Source organism: Empidonax traillii, unplaced genomic scaffold (genome assembly GCF_003031625.1).
Source record: "Empidonax traillii isolate 1590-97213 ecotype Southwest subspecies unplaced genomic scaffold, ASM303162v1 scaffold86:size2944007, whole genome shotgun sequence".
Classification (NCBI taxonomy): Eukaryota; Metazoa; Chordata; class Aves; order Passeriformes; family Tyrannidae; genus Empidonax; species Empidonax traillii.
In genome coordinates, this window is record NW_020955279.1 from 455,345 (window position 1) to 474,281 (window position 18,937).

Sequence of the window (18,937 nt, forward strand, 5' to 3'; positions counted from 1 at the left end):
GTGCTGCTCTTCTTCAAGAACTTACAACTGTTCTTGCAGAATTTATGAACTGGAGAGTAGTGGCAAACAATGTGCATCACCCCAAATGCAGTTTTCTGTTGAGCTGTACAAATGCTTCCAGCAGCACATCATGAGGGTCCTGTTTTTCCCAAAGCTTTAGGATGTTGTGTTGACATAAATACAGGTGGTACTGCTGTGTGAAATAGGTCAGGGAACCAAACTGACTTAAATAGCCTGTGCAGAAAGAGAAAGTCAGCTCAGTGTTTTAATCTCTTCCACAGAACAGCTCCACGAGCAGTTGTGCTTCTGCAATCAAGGCAGCAGACAGAACGGAGACAGGAAAAGGTGATGCCTCAGCTGAAGTGAACAACTCAGGGTAGGTGGATATCTTAAACCTTTACTGCTGCAAAAGACTGTGATGTAATTGTGGTTTTGGTAATGTCCAGCGTCTTCAAGATGTGAGTTAATTTTTGGGTTCTGGAAATCTTCCATGTCTGCCCTGGTAGGAAAATGTTAATATTGATTGTTTATGGAGCAAAGTGTCTGGATAAGCACATAAGCTTTCTATGGGATACTCTGAAATTATTTGTAGGAAAAAAAAAACGTGTTGTCTTTTGAGTTCTTTGTCAATATTTGTAAGAGTTGTTTGTTTGTGATTATCTCCTGCTGAATATGCTGGGATTTACTTTGAGGTGATATTTTGGTTCAAGTGCTAAAGGAGCAGCTACAAAATACCTTGTGCTTTGCAGTGCTCTAAGCCAGCTGTTCTGTAATTTTCAGCTTCAGTTACAAGGCCAGACCTAGATCATGGCCCCAATCCCAGTGTTTTGTTATCAGCTGTGCAGGGTTTATTGCACTTAATTCTCTTGCCAGTAGGGACTTGCCTTCTGTCTTTCATCAGAGAATGATGGACTTAGAGCAGCCTTAGCCAGGTAAGGGCTGTCTCAGCTTTGGGCCGTCCCAGGTGTGAAGCGGCATAAAAGTGCTTGGGAGACTCTTCATCCGACTTTATCCTCATCCCATGTTGTAACACTGTCACTTTGTCATGAACTCTAGAAACTGCCATTGGGAAATGGGAAAGCAACAGTGCAAGTGAGAAAGTGGGACTGCTTTTCTCCTCAGTGCTGTTAAAGTTTGCAAGTTGGTAAGAATTTGTCAGATAATGAAGCTTTGGATTGTGTACTTGTTGTCTGGACACTTGTGAAACAAACTAGCAACTGTAAGGATCTGGTATAACTGGAACACGTTTTCTTATGGAAGGATGGGTGTTATAACAGTAATTCTCTCTTCATGGCAGCAGCTCTAGCACAGGGGGCTGTGCAGCTTCTCTTGCTCTGGCTCCTGCTGGGAGAGATGTTTGAATGCTGGTTTCTGTGTGGGAAGTTCAGCCATCCCACGTGTGTGTGCCATGAATAGCACGTGCTGGTGATTTGGGGAATTATCCCAGAGCTGTGTTTCTACCGAGTGTGTGACCAGTGATTCCCAAACATTCCTGCGGTGCTGCAGCTTCAGCTGGATGTCTGGCAGCTCTGCAGAGGCCGCTGGCAAAGTGGAACAAATGCTCTGTGCTGATGGGTGATAACAGCGGAGAGGGAGGGGGATGTTGATGTCCCTAAGGAAACCCGCAAAGCACCAGTCCCTGTCCCCTGGTTGTGTTCCTGAAGGCCTGCACTTCACTCTGAGCGCTGCCATCCTCACATATTTTCTTTCAGCCACACTGAACTTGTGTCTTCCCCTCTACTTCAGCAATGCCAGCACTTCGGAGAATGAGGCTGTTTGCTGAGGGCTTTATATTTCCATTTCTGTATCTGTGCTTAGGCCCTTGCATTGAAAATGCTTAATGTTTACTAAAATTATTAATTAGTACTTGCAGTTCTGTGCTTGCTGGTCTGTGGTTTGCAATACTGGGTGTGGAATCCAACAGAGGAGGTTGTGAGCATAACTTCAGCGTCTTTTGCCTTTAAATAGTATTTCAGATGTAGGCAGCCTGAGAGTGCCTTGTGATGATTACTGTGATCTAAGTAACAAAATCCCATTGACACTATAAGCTCAGGCTTCATTCAAAAAACCTGCTAAAGTCTATCACATCAAGAATTTGTTAATATGTTAATTGGAGTTCCTGAATTTCCATTTATGGAAGGAACCCAATGGCTTGGTTAGAATCATATGTTGTGGCAAAATTTAGAACTGTCATCTTACTGTGGCTGTGATTATCCAGTGGCTCTTGAAACAGGGAGAGTATGTCAGTTTTCTCAACAATAATACGTTCCTTTTTTCCCTGCATAAAATGGCACTTGCAGCTATTGTACCTGCTGGAATAAATACACGTGCCCTGCAAACAAAATCATTTCTTCTACTGACATGGAGACCTTTTGTCACCTTCAAACTGGAGCACATGTTTGTATTAAAATCCTCTAGGAACAGGTGATGTCTCTGAGCACAGCTCCCCAGCCCTGGCTGCAGAGAGCTGGCAAAATGCTGCCCCACTGCAGTTCCAAAGAATGTGGCCCCACTTGGAGACTGCTCAGTGTCAAAATATCCTGTAAATGCCAGAGTGCAACACTTAACAGAATTCTCCTGCTGCTCTGTGCTGAAGTACCTAGGCACAATATGAATTAAAGATGAAGGAAAAGGACACAATTTAAAATTTTTGTTGTGTTGTATAAACCGAAATAAAACTCTTCGTGGTCTTTGAAAGTATTTTTTGTTTCAATACAGTGCATGTTTCAAATCAGAAAGCGTCTCCTTTTTTCCTTTTGCCTCAAAGGCAGGGGGTCTAGGACATTTTAATAGCTTTCATATCCTACCCTGCAAATATATTATTGCAGCACAATAGTTTCTTTGCATGAGAATTGCTTAAATGATTCAAAAAAGGTTGAAAAATATATTTCAAGTTTTAATTTTATGCACAGAACATTAATGAGCAGTGCCCCTTAGAGACTTGCTGTCAGTTTAACATATTCACAATAATCTCAACACAGATGTTATTCCATCTAAATCCTTTTAGAGGGAAGAAACCAGTAATTTTTCCTTGAAGAATGTCAGAAAATATGTTATTGTTGAAATTACATTTTGATCCCAGAATGCTGTGTGAAAAATCATTGCTGGGAAGAATAAGTAGCACATTGTTTCTGAGGTAAAATGCATGTGAAACTTTTTTTTGAACCTGCTGTAAATTTTAAAACAAGTCAGTGTTCTGTTAGTCTCATGCAATTCTGCTTCCCTCGAGGGTGATTGCAGGTGATGATGGAATATCAGCATCTAATTGTATTCTAATTTGAGAGTGTTTGTTATAAGTTCAGATTTCTCTATTTGTAGCTGTAATGTGATGAAATGATTCTCTCTTTTGGATACGTTTCCCTGTGCATTCTCTGAGCACATAAATTAGAATACCTGCTAGAAAGAAAGGACATACTTGCAATAACAGTGCCTGTTGAAAAATGCTCTCAGCTCTCTCCCTGTTGTGTCCTCTGTGATTTGTCTGTATTTTCTTTATTTGGTGCACTCACAGTGGGCTCTGCCTGTCTGAGCACAGCTCTGCCAGTGAAATGGTGCTGACACAATAAGAGGGGGAAGGTTGTAAATGTTATGTTGATAAATACTGGAGGAACTCTTCCTGTTCCACTTCATCTTACCCAAAGCTGGTCATCAGTGGAGAAGCTGTAGGTGGTTACCTGGACAGAGTGTTGATCAGGGCTGTGTCAGGAATGGGAAAGAGCACCTTTAGGGAAGTGTTGGAGGACTCAAAGCAGTGGCTCTGCAGTTTTCCCAGGTTCTAAGAACTCTTCTCTGACTCCATAAATAAGAGAATAATACTTCCAGTTGCTGACAGCAGAGTGCACAGTGCATCCCAGCTCTGTGCAAGGACAGCTGGTTGGGGTGAGTCCCATCGGGGTTTTGAAGCTGTTTGGTGGAGAGGGGGGTGAAAGATGGGGTTGCACGACCGAAAAGCAGAAGGAAAATTGCCGGTTCCAGTCAAAGAAGTGCCTCAGGCTCTTCTTGGGGAAGAAGTGCAGCTCCTCCAGCCACTTGGGGGGTTCTATTGACAGAACCAAAGGTTGCAGTTGGGTAACACAGAAAGGGAGATCTCAGTTTGAGGGCTGAAGAAACTCTGTTTGTGAGCCCCGATGCACAGAATGGCAGGGGGATGACTGGGGGAACCTTCAGGATAGTGCAGTGGAATATCCTTTCTGACCACATCTTTATCTCGTAGAAGCAAATATCTTGATGCCAAAAAGCTTTGCATTTCTCCACTTTGCTGGTAAAGGTGCTACAGAGAGAATCACTGTTCATGTGATGACATAAAATAGTTACAAAACTGTAAGCAAACACAAAGAGAGGCAAAACTTCCAACCACAATTGCTGGGTTGAAGTAGCATATATGTTACTTGAAGTAACAAGCCTGGAGAGTGAAATTCCTTTCCTCTGTGGAATACAAAGAGAAAGAAATGCATTCAGCAGCAATCTGTTGTTTTAATAGTAGCTGCAGGAGGCCTGGGGATTTAAATTATTCACATTGTCATACTCTTGTCTGGGTTCATCCTGTTTTATACTTAGTTGCATTCAAAAAGCTCAATATTTAGATGTGTACACTGTGTGTAACGTTGCCATAGTGGAGAAGGGTGGTACAGTGGCTGCAGTAAAAAAAGGACCAGCTTGATCTATTTTCCCAGTATAAATAGTTTTGATATTGAGAAAACATAGGATGTTGGTGTTAAATTTAGGTTAGAGCGTTGTTGCCTTTGTTTATCCTGAAAGTAGAAAGTATTTTTTTTCTGTTATAGATTTGGAAAAAGGTTTATTGTTATCAATTACTTTATTCAGGGTTTGGTAGCTTCTTTGATTTGCTGCTCCTTATTTAAACTGCACCCTTAAAATTATCCTGAGCAGGTTCCTTCCTGTAAGGAAAATCAGTGTTTAAATAGGTGCTGTAACATAATATATGCAATAAAAAGGCAACTGATTAAGCATCTTAATGTAGCTATAGACTTTGGTTTAATAGTTCTTTGACTAACCCAGATTATGACATATAATTTGACACATACACCTCCCAATTCAATGAAAACCTCTTTCAGTAACATGTTAAATAGTGCCCACTCATGCAGACTTTCACATTAAAGTAATTATGGGGGAGGGGGGAAATTGTAAGAACAGAAAGAAAGTTTACTCTTCCTCTTTATAGTGAAAACAAATGTGTTTTTCTCCAGAATCTGCCAAGCCTGTGTTTTAATGATTTAACAGATGGAGTTGGCACATGTGAACCTGGAAGATGCATCTGTCTGATTTTTCCAGTCTGAGGATTTTTTAACTGCATTAATGGCACAGACAATGGTAAAATATCACCTCCCCAGGCTGCTCTGCTCTCCTAACACATAATGTCTCTTAAGGAAAAAAAAAAGTGATAGGAGACTGGGGTGAGCAAAAGGCCAGAGAAATGAGGATTTGAAAAGTTTAATATTTTCTGTCCTCACCGCATTAAGCTTTTAAGCCTTTCACTGTGAATTTCATGTGTGTGGGGGGGGTGGAAACAGAAATTCTACCCAGACAACGTTATCTGTGATCTCAGGGTTCTGTTAATTAATTAATGGCTCCAAATAAACACCCTTTAAATAAGGAGACCAATAGCCACGAGTGTTTTGCGTTTTGAACTGCCTTGCTGGGTAGGAATCTGTGGGTTAAGTGCAGTGGTTATTTGCAGTGTCCTCTGGGGTGACCCACTGTGGTCCCTCCCAGGCTGAGCCATCCTGTGAGTGTCTGCAGTGCTCAGGATTGGGCTCAGTTCTGCAGGTGTCTCTGTAAGAAATGCCCTCTCCTGGGGGGGACGGTTTCCCTCTGTGTATCTGTCTCTGATTCCACACACGACACACCAGGATTTACTGACTGGTCTCATGAGAGATGGTACCTCTGTCTGTGAACTTTGCCTGGCCAGTGTTATTACATGGTGTGTTTACACTTCAGGGAAATCTGTTCCAAGTTGATGCAGGTGCTCCATCTGCACTTCCTGGTAAATGTGGAAGGAGGTAGAGCCTTGTGGATCTACAGGTGCCTTGTGTGGTTTCTTCCATCTCTGTTGTACTCCAGTCTTGATGTCCAAGACCTGTTAAATTATTGAGACAGCTTCTCCATTTCTTGGTGTTTTGCAGAGCTTACATGGCCTCAATTTATGGGCCTGATAATTAAGTATGTAGATGAAGTGAGCTATCAGTAAATTCCCCTTGCCCTGGGCTATCAACCATTTCAGGATTCAGCACCCTTTGGAAGTGCTTGCTTCAGCTCAGGCTGCCAGCTTCCAATAGATTCATAGCTTCTGGTTGTAGTTAGGTGGGTGTAACACTGCTTTTACTATCTCTCATGTAAAGTACATAAATAGGAGGGTTTCACACAGTTTAAAAAAAAAAAAAAAGACTTGAGCCAGTGCAGATTCAAACTTATTTGAATAGTCTGATCCCTGATTCACGGAGATAGAAACATGGAGATAGAATAAATCTCTTCATTTTTAAAGAATTGGAGAGGAGCACTAAAAAACTGCCTTCAGAAGCACTCAAGTCCCAGAAAGAAGGTCCCAATTCTCTGTAAGTCTGGGACACTGAAAGTATCATTGCGTTAACCAAGGCAAACATCACTAGAACTATTTGTTTTCTTAACGCCCTTTCGTATTTTAACAAATGCCTGGGATAATTTCCTTCCCCATTTTAAAGTTGGATTAATCAGTTCGTTGTGTTCTTTCTTCAGAAGGAAAATGTGTTACTGCTATCCCTTGGTATGAGTGACATATGGGTTCTGCTGAAACGATAGAACGTCCTTTCATTCAGCAAAACAAGAATTGTGCCTGGCACTCCGTCCCTCTGTGCTGCTCTTCCAGCCAGATTTCATTTGCAGGAGGGTTGTATGTGTGAGAAGACAATCCACTAAGACCCTCCTTATCAAACCCAAAGCCTTCTCTCAACACGTTGAGAATGAACGTGGTACTTGTTGCTTTGCATCATGCTGAGTGTTTATTCTTTGTCACAGCTTGTCACAACACTATTAATTAGGGGCAAATATTTTAGGGATCCTTTGTGTGTCACATACATTTTACCCCTCCAACAAATTCCAAACTGCAAGTGTGTTGCCAGGTCAGGATTTTTTATTAGCTTTAAATTCCTTATTTAATTTTTATTCCCTGAACAATGATAGGTAGGATAGTATATTCATTTACATAGAAAGAGGAAGGTAATGCTCACTCAAAGTCTTTTCCACACCAAGCAGGCTGGGTCCCCTCAAACTCTGTTTGCAGGAGTGGCTGCAGTGCTGGTTGGTGACCTGGAGCTAAAAAGCAGGTGAATAAAACTGTCTTTCTGAGCAGTCTTATTGTCAAGACTCACTTTGAAAGTCTAATTGTACCAGAAAGTCAGGATTTGAAGCAGAATGAAAGGACAGATCCACGTGTGAGAAGTTCTTGATGAAAGATTTCCCAAATGAAAACATTACAGAACTTTGAATTCTCTGCAAATCAATTCCATCACCTGTGGAAGTCAGGGAGCCTTTCAGTGGATAAATCCATGAACATCACGTGCATCTGACACAGTGGGTGAAGTGCAGCTTTTAGGAACCTTCCAAGAAATGGAGGTTCTGCATCAGGGTGTGCCCAGATGTCCCTCGTGGTTGTTCAGAAACTGTTTGTACTCAAGCACAGATTTAGATTTTTTTAGTAATCTGTTTATTAATTTTTTTCCAAGGAATAGAACAATTTGTGTGGGGAAAAAAAAAGGTTATATAACCACCAGCTCCACGATCTTACAAACCTCCTATTTTTTATCAATGATGACAGCAAAACCAAGTTTAAAGTGAGTAAGTTTATTCCTCATATATAGACCAAATTGACAGGATTTTTTTTTTTTTTCAAATAGCTTGTATCAGCCTTAAAGTAATCTGTGATTCAAGACTTAAAAAATAAAAAGTAATAAAAATCCAAGTATTCAGGACTGGAACTTTATCTTGTGTTCTTTAAAATCTAAGTCCCAAGGAACCTGATGTCAGAGGGGACAGTTGGGTGTTACTGTACAGGCACCAGGTAAACCTGGCGCTCATTGTCAGTAGCTCCTTGTTTTAGCACCAGGCCAGCACAGCAGCTCACTCTGCTTTTAGTCATGAACTGCCCCTGACGTAAGAGAAGTGACCAACTCTCTCATCGTGACATTTTGGTTGCCATCTCTGTGGTGCTAAACACTCTGAGAAGACAAATGCTCTCTGCAGCACCACGTGTGGCTGAGTGCCTTTAAGGAGTAGAAAGTGCTAAATGACCTTTCATCACTTTAATCACTTGACTGGGTAGAAAATTTTTTAATGAAGGTCACAACTCGAAAAATATCATAGATGAGAGTGTAAGTGGCGTGTTCCTGACTCTTATGTGCTCCTGATGCTGATCTAAAAAACACTCTCTTTTTCCTTAGAAGATAATACTTATAGTTACAGGATTTTAATGTACTGTGTGGTATCAGATGGTGAAGACTGGTGATTCTTTAAAGCAGGGGTTGGAGTAGAAAAAAAAAAATCAGAATTTAAAGACTTTCTCTGTGCCTGTTGTTTTTGTAGTGTGGTTGAACACCTTTAATGCTGTTCCCAGTGTATAAAATAAATCATTGGTATAATTGCTAGTGTTCCTGAAGGCTGGTTGTGGCCTTTAGGAACTGGGCCAGAGAACATAGTCAGTTTGACTGTAATCTGCTTTTTGAAAATGGATGTTTGTTGGATTTCCTTGTGAGGGAGGGAACTGCAGTTCCATCCCCACCTGACGCCTGGGTGGCTTGTCCCTGTAATGACAATGTGAAGCCTCCTGGGTGATGTTTCTGTGGGCGTGAATCGAGTGATTCTCTCATCCTTGTTGAAAACAGAACAACTGTGAGTGGGGAGAAAAGGCAAATTCCTCAGTTGGGAGATTAGGCTTTCATAAGAGGCTGGGAGGGAGCCATTTAATAAATTTTAGGCTGATGACCTTTCAGAGAGAGGCTTGGAAGGAGAGTAGAGATTAGAGGTTTGGCTTCACATCCAAGTAGAGTTGCTTGGTGTAATCCTGCAGGGAATAAGTAATTGCTTACAAGGGTATTGGAGACTGAAGAAAGAATATGATATATTGAAATTATGTTAATATTTTTAGTTTGGAAGATTAGCTGGACTCAAAGTCTGTCCTCTCATGTGTAACTATAGAAGCTGAAAGTAAATTTATTCGACTGAAACATGGTTTTTCAGTTCTTTTGTTTTTTTGGAAGAGCAGGGAGTTGTCCACTGCTGTCAAAAAGATGATAAGCAAGAGTAAAAGATAAGTCACAAGTTAAATATTCAAGAGTAACAGATCTAAGGCAAGATGACATTCAGTTTTCAGAGATGGCTGAGCTCTTTTCTGTGCAACTCTGCAACTAGAAATACTGGAGCCTGTAGTGCTGAGACCTCGCTGTTTTTGCACACCCCTCCACCTCTGCTTGCCGTGGCATTCCAGCATGGGACCACGCTGGTAACTCCTGGCTTTTGTCCAGCTCCATGATATGGAAGTGCCTGCACTCTCCTTTGGATCTGCTCCTTTCTGATCTTCCAGGACTCAGCTCACACGAGCTCATTTCACAGGACCACCTTCCCCTGTACTTTGAGAGTCCTTAGACTGCAGTTTGAGAGTTGCTTTGTTGTTCCCCCTTTAATTGGTGCAGTGAAAGCAGAGGCATCAATATTAAACATCAGAAGGCAGTTTTCTAAGTAGAGCATCTGATGAGGCACGTGAGGGTGTTGCAGGGAAATAGGTCTGTGCTGGCATTAATAAATGAAAACAGCCCACCCTGTTTGAACAGAGACAGATGAAGCATCTGCATCCTTGGTGATTTGGATGCTGGCAAAGAAGCCTTGTTTGTCAGTCCTCTGACTTCAGACACTTTCTTACAATTTCCATGGAGCAGAATATGCACCAAAGAAAAAGGCAAAGTCTGTTTTTTATTTCTCTGCGTATTGGGCAGGAGGACAGTGATTTGTATCCAGACACATCACATTGTTACTCAGGCAGCGCAGCACCACGAAGTGTGAGAGGCCTTGGAAGATGAAAATGTCTCTGTGGGACAGTCACTCGGGGGGAATTCATTTATCAGTTTGTACCGTGCCTGTCCAAGTCAAATCAGAGCAGCAGCAATCCCAACATCTGTGGTGCGTGCCCTTACTTTTTAAAAATCAAATATAAACAGAAGCAGCAGGAGTCCTGTTCCTGAGCTGAAATCTCTGAGCTTTGTCATAGTGTTATTAATGTTTTGTGTGGTGACTGCTGCTCTGTGACGTTTGGGAGTTGGGTTTCAGAGGAGCTCCTGCAAATGTTGCCTTTGGTTCCTGTGCTGTGTAAATTCAGTCCTTTTGCATCACTTTCCAAATTGTACTGTCTTTTGTAGCTTCGAGTGGACCCGGGCTGAAAGTAAAATGGAGTAAAGTTTTCATCTGGTTCTGCATGAAAGTCACGTGTACCTGAATTTTACAGACTCAGCACAAAACTGCAAGGCCTTGAAATTTGCTTAAGTCACACACTCAGCAGAGCTCTGTAGAATTTAGTGAAGTCTCTTTACTCGGAGTTTGTCACCTAATTTGGAAGTTTAATTACACTCCTGAAACTGCTGAGGTTATTATAATTCACCATGTTTCCTTAGCTGCAGGTGAGGCAAGGGAAGGCTGCAGAAAGAGTTGTGGTAAGACTCGCACTTAATATGCTGAGATCTTCCTGTGTTGTTCCCATGACAGCTTGTCTGCCAGTTTACATTCCTGAGCTTCAAATATCACTCCAAGCTAGACATCTCTTGAAACCTGACCCATTTATTCCAGTCCTACTCATCACATTTTGGTGAGGAGGCTAGGCTCACATCTGACTGTAGTCTGCACAGGAAAGAGCTGAAGGAAAACACAACTTTTATAAATCTTCACTGAAGGGGGATGGGAAAGCTGCTCTGCAAACTGGAAATTTTCTGATTGAGCACAATTTTTTCAACTCTCAGGGTACTGCAAATAATGAGCATAAGAAGAATGAGAAAGAAAGCAGTAAGAACAAAATTCTTACTCTAATGAAATCTGGTCTATGGTGCTACAGTGAAATTCTTAATGCAAATTAAAATCAGGTCCTAAAACCATACTTCAAGCTTTCAAACTAATTTTTTGTTGCCCCTGGACTTGCTGGTGCTGCTTTTTTGTTTGATAGTTAAATCTGGACTGTTGTCTTCAGGAATAAATGTGAGCTCTTTTTCTATTTTAGAAAAAGGGGTATTGCCTGCACTCTTGACTTCTCCCAGGTTTCTAAAACTTCAGATTGAGAAAGAGCTTCACTGAAGTTGATGCTGGAGCAGACACCCTCCAGATGGTACCTGTGTGTGTGCACTTGGAGTGTGTACCTGGAGTGGAGGCTGCCTTTGCCCAGCTCTCCACGTGGGTGAATTTACCTGGGCTCTGTGTTATCCCAGCAGCAGCTGCTGGTGTTTTGTCACAAAATGGAAAGTAACTTCGGGGACTCAAAGTCACTCTCCAGCTTCAAAGCCAGCCATGTCAGACAGGTGAGGGAATGGCAGATTGCTACAAATCAGTCTTTGATTAAAATCTCCTGGGCTGTTGAAACAAATTTGCAATTTTTACTGAACACAAACTCCCTGTGCCTCATTGATGAGAACAGCATGTATCCTATTTTCATGCCCACATCTCACTGAAAGCTGATGCCACCTGGCAGCAAGGCTGCTTTGGAGCTTTCCTGCAGTTCATTCAAGACTTGATTTTGCAGTTGCTGATGCTTTTTAAGTGCCTCCTCCCCCCTCCAACTGATTGTATGAACTTTTCTTAGGAACTGCAGAAAGCAGTGTTCCCAAAAGGAACAGGGTGGCCTTTCAGGAGAGCTGAGCCCTCAGCTGGATCTTGGAAGGAGCAGAACCTACAGGTTTCTCTTTGGCTCTTCACATCTTGTTCTGTAGCTTCAAAGCCAGCATGGGTGAGAGAATGATTTTAAATGCCCCTCAGACTTCCCAGAGAGGAGCTGGGTTGTATTCCTGGGAGTCCTTTTACCCTGTGGCTGCTTCCTTAGCTGGGGGGGGGGACACATTCAGCTGAGCCACCTCTTCCCATTATCCCTGTAGCAGCTGTGCTGCTGGAATTAGCTGATGGTGTTTTGATAGCACGGTGCTCACCTGAAGTCTGGGCAAATAAAATGGCATCAGTAATGTTATCTGATGCAAAAATTATCAGTTTGTGTAGCTGTGGTGCAGCTATAATGACAAATCCCTGAGGATTTTCTGTAGGCTGTGTGAACTGGGATGGGTCTTGCATTTTGCTTTAGGCAAAGTCCAGCTGCCACTGAGAAATAAAGGTAAATAGAGAAACAGGAGTGAAATGTGAAGGCAGAATTAAGAAGAGGAAGGTCCACAGGCAAGTAACAACACTGTTCTGACCATCTGATGGAGAGAGACATCAGTGTGCCTGCATGCACACCTTTGCTTTCCTGATCTGTTTAGTGTTTTCAAGTGGATCTTCAGTTCTCCTAGGAAACCATCATTAGGCCAATTAAGATGCTGCTGGTACCTTAAAAATAACAAATGTCGTGGTACATCTTTAAAGCCTCTCAGACAATAGCATGGCATCCATGCAAGATGTGAGGTGCTATATATAAATATAAACATTTCAAACACCGTGAAGTAAACTATGAATGTTTCCAAAGCAAATAGACTTTCTTTGTATTTAAAACTGAATGTTTTTTATGATTTTACAACATTTCCCAGCACAGTGAGGGTAGAAGTCCCAGAGAAGTGACTTTTCTTCTAGGGAGTGTTTAGGAATGGGAATTCTTTGCTTCTCTTTGGAGAGTAAATGGTTCACAAATAGTTATCACCACTGCTAGTGTATCCCTGTCAATTGAGGTAAAGCTTCACCTTCTCAGTAAATAAGAACATGGAACTAATGATCTGTTACATCTTTACCATAAAGTCTTTGCTTTTTATCTTCTTTCTTATCATGGGATGGCAACGGCATTGTCTCTCATGAGACCACCAAAAGTCCATTTGGCTTCCTCTGTGGGTAAAACATGAGCCCTCTTTGGCAAGTAATATATTTCATCTTAGAAAAGCTGAAGTTTGGCCTAATGGCTTGAAAATTGAAACACTTTTTTATCAAATTTGGTCCATTTTTTTCCTACAGATGGTGCTATTTTCCCATGAAAAATCTTAAAAGTTTGAAAAGTCAAATGACTTCAGTGCAAATTCATTTTTAGCCCAAAATAAAAAGCCAGGATGTTGCAAGGACTGTTAGACAGACAGTGAGGCTGCATTGCTCTGGTAGGGGATGAAAAGCAAATGGAAACTCCCCAGGAAGCTCCTCAAAGCTGATAGAGTCATACAGTGCTGGCATTTACTTTAGTTTCATTATTAAGGGTTCAGGCGTGCAAACAAATTGGAAATGAGGCTTCCAGAACTGTCCAGGTCTCTATATTCCTGGATCGATTTTATCCATCACTCTGTGTCATGACTCACTCTTCTATTGGGTTGGAAATATCCTGTAGTCCCAGCAGGGAAGGTACTGGAGGCTTGTTCATTCACCAGCCCAGGAACTAAACAAATACAAATGTTCTCTGGAGGTACAACTTTCCTGTATTAATGACAGGGGACAGGAGGCTTGTGCTGCTCAGCCCTTTCCCCTGCTCCAGCCCAGCCTCGCAGGACTGAGGTGATGCTCAGCCTGACAAGTAGGGAAGATGCATTCCTACCACCTGTTTGTTTTCCTGCTGACAGACCTTTGAGTCAGTCTGTTCCCCTTAGAAACAGTTGTAGATGTTTTTCTGACACATAATGCAAAATGACTGATCCAGCTCGTTTCGTGAGATTGTGGCTGCTGGGATCTCTGTTAGGCAGGTATAAAATTATACCTGAAGACACCCCTTTTAATGACAGCTTGTTGCCCACTTGTGCTACTCAGTACTTTTTCTTTTTTATCTTGTTTTGAGTCTCAGTGGAGTTTGCAGTCTCTTAGATTGCAGCTCATACAGAGGGCCATTTTAGGGGGGGAAAAAAGGGAATTTGATGCCTGTATTAAAAAGTCCCCAAAAGGCATTGGTAGATGTAAAGTCAAAGTAATTTCTAAAAAGGCAGCAACAGCCCATATTGTGTTTTCTGTCACTTTCTGAAAATCTCATTCTGGGTGTGTGCTGTGAACAGGTCTTGTTGCTGCTGATTCAGGCTCAGTCTGAATCAGAAATTTGTCAGGAGAAATTTCCGATACAGAACCTGAAATGTCAACAAGGCAGGGCTGATCACTGATACTGGGAGGAGCTGCCCCTCTCTGCAATCACACAGTGGGAGAGCAGAAAGGAAATCTCATTTCTGTTCATTCCACACCAGTGAGGGTTTTGTTTGGGGTTTCTTTTTTAACTCCGTGTGTGTCGCGGGCTGGCGAAGGCTGAATGTGTCCCTGTGTGGAGACAGGCTCTGCTGGAAACAGGCTGTCACCAGCAGAGTGTGACCAAAACAATACAGTTCCCTTTCTTTCCCATTTTTCTCCTCTCAGAACAACTCCTAGATGTTCTGGATACTGGCAGGCAGGAGGAAAAGACAGATGGTGTGACAGTGGGAGAACAGTCTATTTTAGCACTAATAAAAATGGGTCTGGAGATTCATGGACGGCAGGGAAATTATAAACTGGGCATACCAGGGATAAGGCAAGACAAGCAGTGACCTTTCAGTGTTACAGAGCTGCACAGTGACGTTTTGTCTTTTGCACTTGAATTTTGCAGTCTTAGTTTCCTTCTCTTGCAAAATAGGTACCAAGGCAAGGGTAATCCTGATGTACAGTTTAACTCCTGTTTCAAACATTAGGGAGTAAAATCTAATTTGGTTGCAGGCAGTAAAACATTCTCATGTTCAAAAAGGAGGCTTTTATTCACCTGCATCACTCCTACAACTAACTGCCTGTTTTGCACATTTCCTATTCTTAAGTATCAAAAAAAAATAAAGGAATAAAAAATGGGGGCACACAAGCAAGACAAGATGAGCTGCTAAGAAGGTACCACTTCCACTGCCTGATGCCACCAGTGTGTCGATCTTCTCATTGGTAGGAAGGAAAATATTTCCCCTCTTTTGAAATACAAACACAGCTCATTCCCTGGAGCTATCACTTGACATCTCACAGATCTGACATCTGCAAACTGATTGAATTAATATTGGGGCTACCTTTCACCTGCAGCTCACAGAAGTGGCAAGCCTTCGGTTGATAAAGTAACTGAAATGGTCTAATTAAATCACCTTTCCTGTTTGCTTCTGATTTAGTTCTCAGACTGACGTGTCTGACGTTTCTGGCAGGTCCCATCAGGGTGGGCACAGCCTGAGCAGTGTCCAGGGACAGTGTGGGTGTTGCTGTGGGGATGCTCTGCCCCTGCCTGGCCTGCACGCCCTGCAACCAACCTGGGCTGTGTTGGGCACCACTGCTCCCACAGCGTCCTCAGGGATGGAACAAGGGATATAGAGGAGTGGTGTGGAAGGAAGGGAGGAACAGAATCCCAATTCAACTCTCGTGGAAGTCCGTGGGAATTTTTCCGACGACTTCATGGGAACTGAATCGAGGCGTTGGTGAGAAGCCATGTTCAAAAAACCCTCCAGACCTCCTTTTCTCTTCTACATCTGTGCTGGATCTGTTGAATTTATGAGGAATAAACCCCCAGTTTACAGCATGTGGAAAATAGAGGGGGTGAAGGTTATGAGAAAACCCCAAGTTATTGATGTGGGAGTGGAGAATTCTTGCAAAATAAACTGTTTCAAATGTATTAAAAACTTGCTCTCCCCCCTCCCCAGCACCCTAAGCCTTCCTGCATTCATAGTCACTGACTTCACCAGTTTCACAGCATTACTTTTCACTCAGCAAACATCATAAGCACAGGAAGGCAGATTTATGGCTGTTTATTAGCCAGCACCATTACTGTATTTACTGTAGTGTGAAAAAGGAAATCGGGGGAAAAGTGCTATAAATCTCAGTGGCTGCAACCCAGATGCATTTATTTACTTACTGGATACTTCACTAGTAGCTTAGCAGATGCCTCCTAGTTTACACTTATATTTTGAGCATATCAGCAGAATGCTCCAGAGGGATGGGTGTTAAAATCCTGCCGGGGTCTGCTGTGGGCACCGCTAGGAAGGAGCTACTGAAATGTGTGCAGTTGGAGCAGCTAAAATAGTTACTGAAGAAACAGCAAGGTGCTAACCACTCACTGCTTATTTAAAGGGAGTGTAATTATAAATAGAGAAGTACATAAATATACAGTCTTGCAATAACAAGGGGAAGACAAAGATCTGGCTGTTAAAATAATAGGAATAAAAACAAAACGTCTCTCTCGTTAACGTGAGGATTTTCTGTGTTCAAAGAAGAGCCACAACCCTCAAATCTTTACTTGGAGTCCTGGAGCTGTAATATTCCACTTGTGCTGTGCAGGGGGATGGTTTCAGGTGGGAGGTCTGTTTTGGGCCAGGCCAGGCCCAAAGGTTGGACTGTACTATTGGAGATGTAATTGTCATTTATTCCGAGACAGTCGAGTCCCCTGACCCTGGTGACCTCCTTCAAAATGTTACTGTGTGTGTTGTGTTCCGATGTGCATAAATGCACAAGAGCTTCCTGCCACAACACTCCTACCTTGTTCTCAGCACACTCTTCTTTAAAATAAAGAACACGACTTCAGCAAAGGTTGCCTTGTCTAGGCCTTTTCTTTACACCCTCATTATCTGGAAAAATCTAATTAATAGTTGACTGATAGTTAAATTAAATGTGTTTCTGAAAGTGTGGTGGAAAGATCTGTTTAATTTGTCAACTTTTCAATGAAAGCACAGTTTATTTTATTTTATTCAATTCAGATTTGTGGTCAAATGCCAAAGGCTGAATCTAGACTTGTGGTGAAAGTCCAAATGTATTTTTCCTAAGGGGAAATCATGAATCCATTTAAACCAATTGAAATATCTTCACTAATGCTCAGTGAACCAGGAAATAAGTTCCCCCAAAACTTAAAGGGTTTTAATTGTTACTTTACTTTTTTTTTTTTTTACTTACTGTTGGCTCTTACTGTTAATGCTGTTTTTAAAATGAACAGTAAAATGCAGAGAGTATAAATTATAAATGAACAGTTTCAATGAGGCTGTTGATTGCAATGACTGAAATCTAATTAAGCAGTTTAAGATCTAAGTGATATTATTATTTAAGAATTATGTTAACAGAGCATTTGATCAGCCTCTTAATTTGTTTTATGTGAATTATACTTAGGAGATAATGCGATTCCAAGTGACAAAAAGATCAATTCTGTTTCTTCCTCTTTTTTAGAGAAAACTGATGTGCTATATTTAAATTGAAATAAATTGATAGAGAGGTCTCAGGGAAACAAAAGCACCATTTTAGCATCTTAACTTTCTTTAACTGCCTTCATGCAAGCACCAGTACTTACTGCTGGTTTGGATATGACATTCCCTAATTTCACTGTAAATCTATTCCTATAAACAACCTTTCCAGCACCTCAGTGCCTGCTCCCCCTGCCTTGGATGCTCCTGTAAAGTTTAACCTTGTTTGTGTCCAGAGAATGAGAGTCTTGTCCCACCTGCTACAGATGGTTTGGGGACACTTTGGTGAGCCCTCAGAGAATGAGCAACTGAAGGAACAGAAAAAGGCAAAAGGGATCATTTTAAATACAACTGGACACCAGGAACGAGCAAAATGCTGTATTTTTGTATTGGCTTCCTTGGATTTTTACTGTGTAACTCTTTAGGTTTGTTCCTTGGTTACCATGGAAGGAAATCAGGCAGGATTTCAGTCTTAAAATTTGTGTCCTATAACTGTGGGTTTGTTTGAAAGCAGCTGTTCCATTTCAGTGCCCAGCCTGAGCAGTGCCCTGGGGAATGGGCTCAGTTCCAGGGGCACAGTCCCGTTCCCAGCTTAGGTGTGTTCTTCCATGGCTAAATGGAACAGCATTCCCAGTCCTCCCCTCACCACCTCTCTGCCATGGACATACCTGGGATTCTTGAATCAGCTCCTGGAGCTCTCTTGGTAAATAGTTCTCTAGTTCTGCTGCCTCTGCCCTGCCAGGCTGGGAATGTCCAGTCATTGAAATATTGTCTCAAAGAATCACTTGTAGGAGATGGTCCCTGGCACACATTTTGTTTTTAAAACTTTCAAAACCAGAGGGGGCAAGGGTAGGGGAGCAAATCCTGGGGAAGTCTGAGAATTCTGCACTTGACACAGAGGACTGAGGGTGCCAAACACTGCAGAGGAAACAAAAACTGAGACCAAGCAAGTGACTGGTTGGTTGGCTCTTTGCTGTGCTGTTACTCTGGGTCTGTCAGGACTCACAGCGATAACCAAACCCCGAGTCCTAAATCTCTGCCCCCTTAGTTCTGTGGTGCCTTTTCCCATATGGCTCATTCTCTGTCATTCCTTGAAGACAATCTCTAATGAGCCAAAATGCACAGTATTGTTTTGAATCCCTTCTTGCTTTTCTTTTCATGTCTGAGAGGATGGAAAATTAATTTTGCTCTTGATCTGGTTCAAAATCTTCCTCCCACACTGTGGAGCCTGGATGTGGTGTTGGAAGATAGTGTGTTCTGGCTGCAAGCATCAAAGGGAGATCCAAAGGGCAAGCAGCTTTAAATATTTAACTACTAATAATCTGGTTCAGAAAACTGACTGGGTGTTTGTGGAAGAGAGCATTGCTACTTTGTGCTATTGATCTAACAGATGCAGTTAATCCTGCATTTTTAGAATATAAAAATATGCAAAAGTGATTCTGGGTAGATAAAAAGAAGTAACTCAGCAAAGTGCTTTTAAATGTTGATGTCTCAGCAGCCTTGCTATCTGTCATTAGCATTTTTTTCTTTATATCTTAAATATAATCAATACTTTCCTGAGGTTATGATCAAGTAGCATAAAACATTTTACAAATTCTGTTTGC

The 18,937-nt window shown here is 41.9% G+C and overlaps 1 long non-coding RNA gene across 2 annotated transcripts in view; it reads left to right on the plus strand.

Moving 5' to 3' along the window:
* Positions 1 to 18,937, plus strand: part of LOC114056207 — a 43,270-nt gene that overhangs the window by 3,057 nt on the left and 21,276 nt on the right. Inside the window, exons 2-3 of one of the 2 annotated variants that reach the window (XR_003570949.1) lie at positions 282 to 376; positions 5,208 to 5,610. This is a non-coding gene — a long non-coding RNA (uncharacterized LOC114056207). Of the gene's footprint in view, positions 1 to 281; positions 377 to 5,207; positions 5,611 to 18,937 lie in introns of those variants that run through there. The other variant, XR_003570950.1, reaches the window with a different exon arrangement.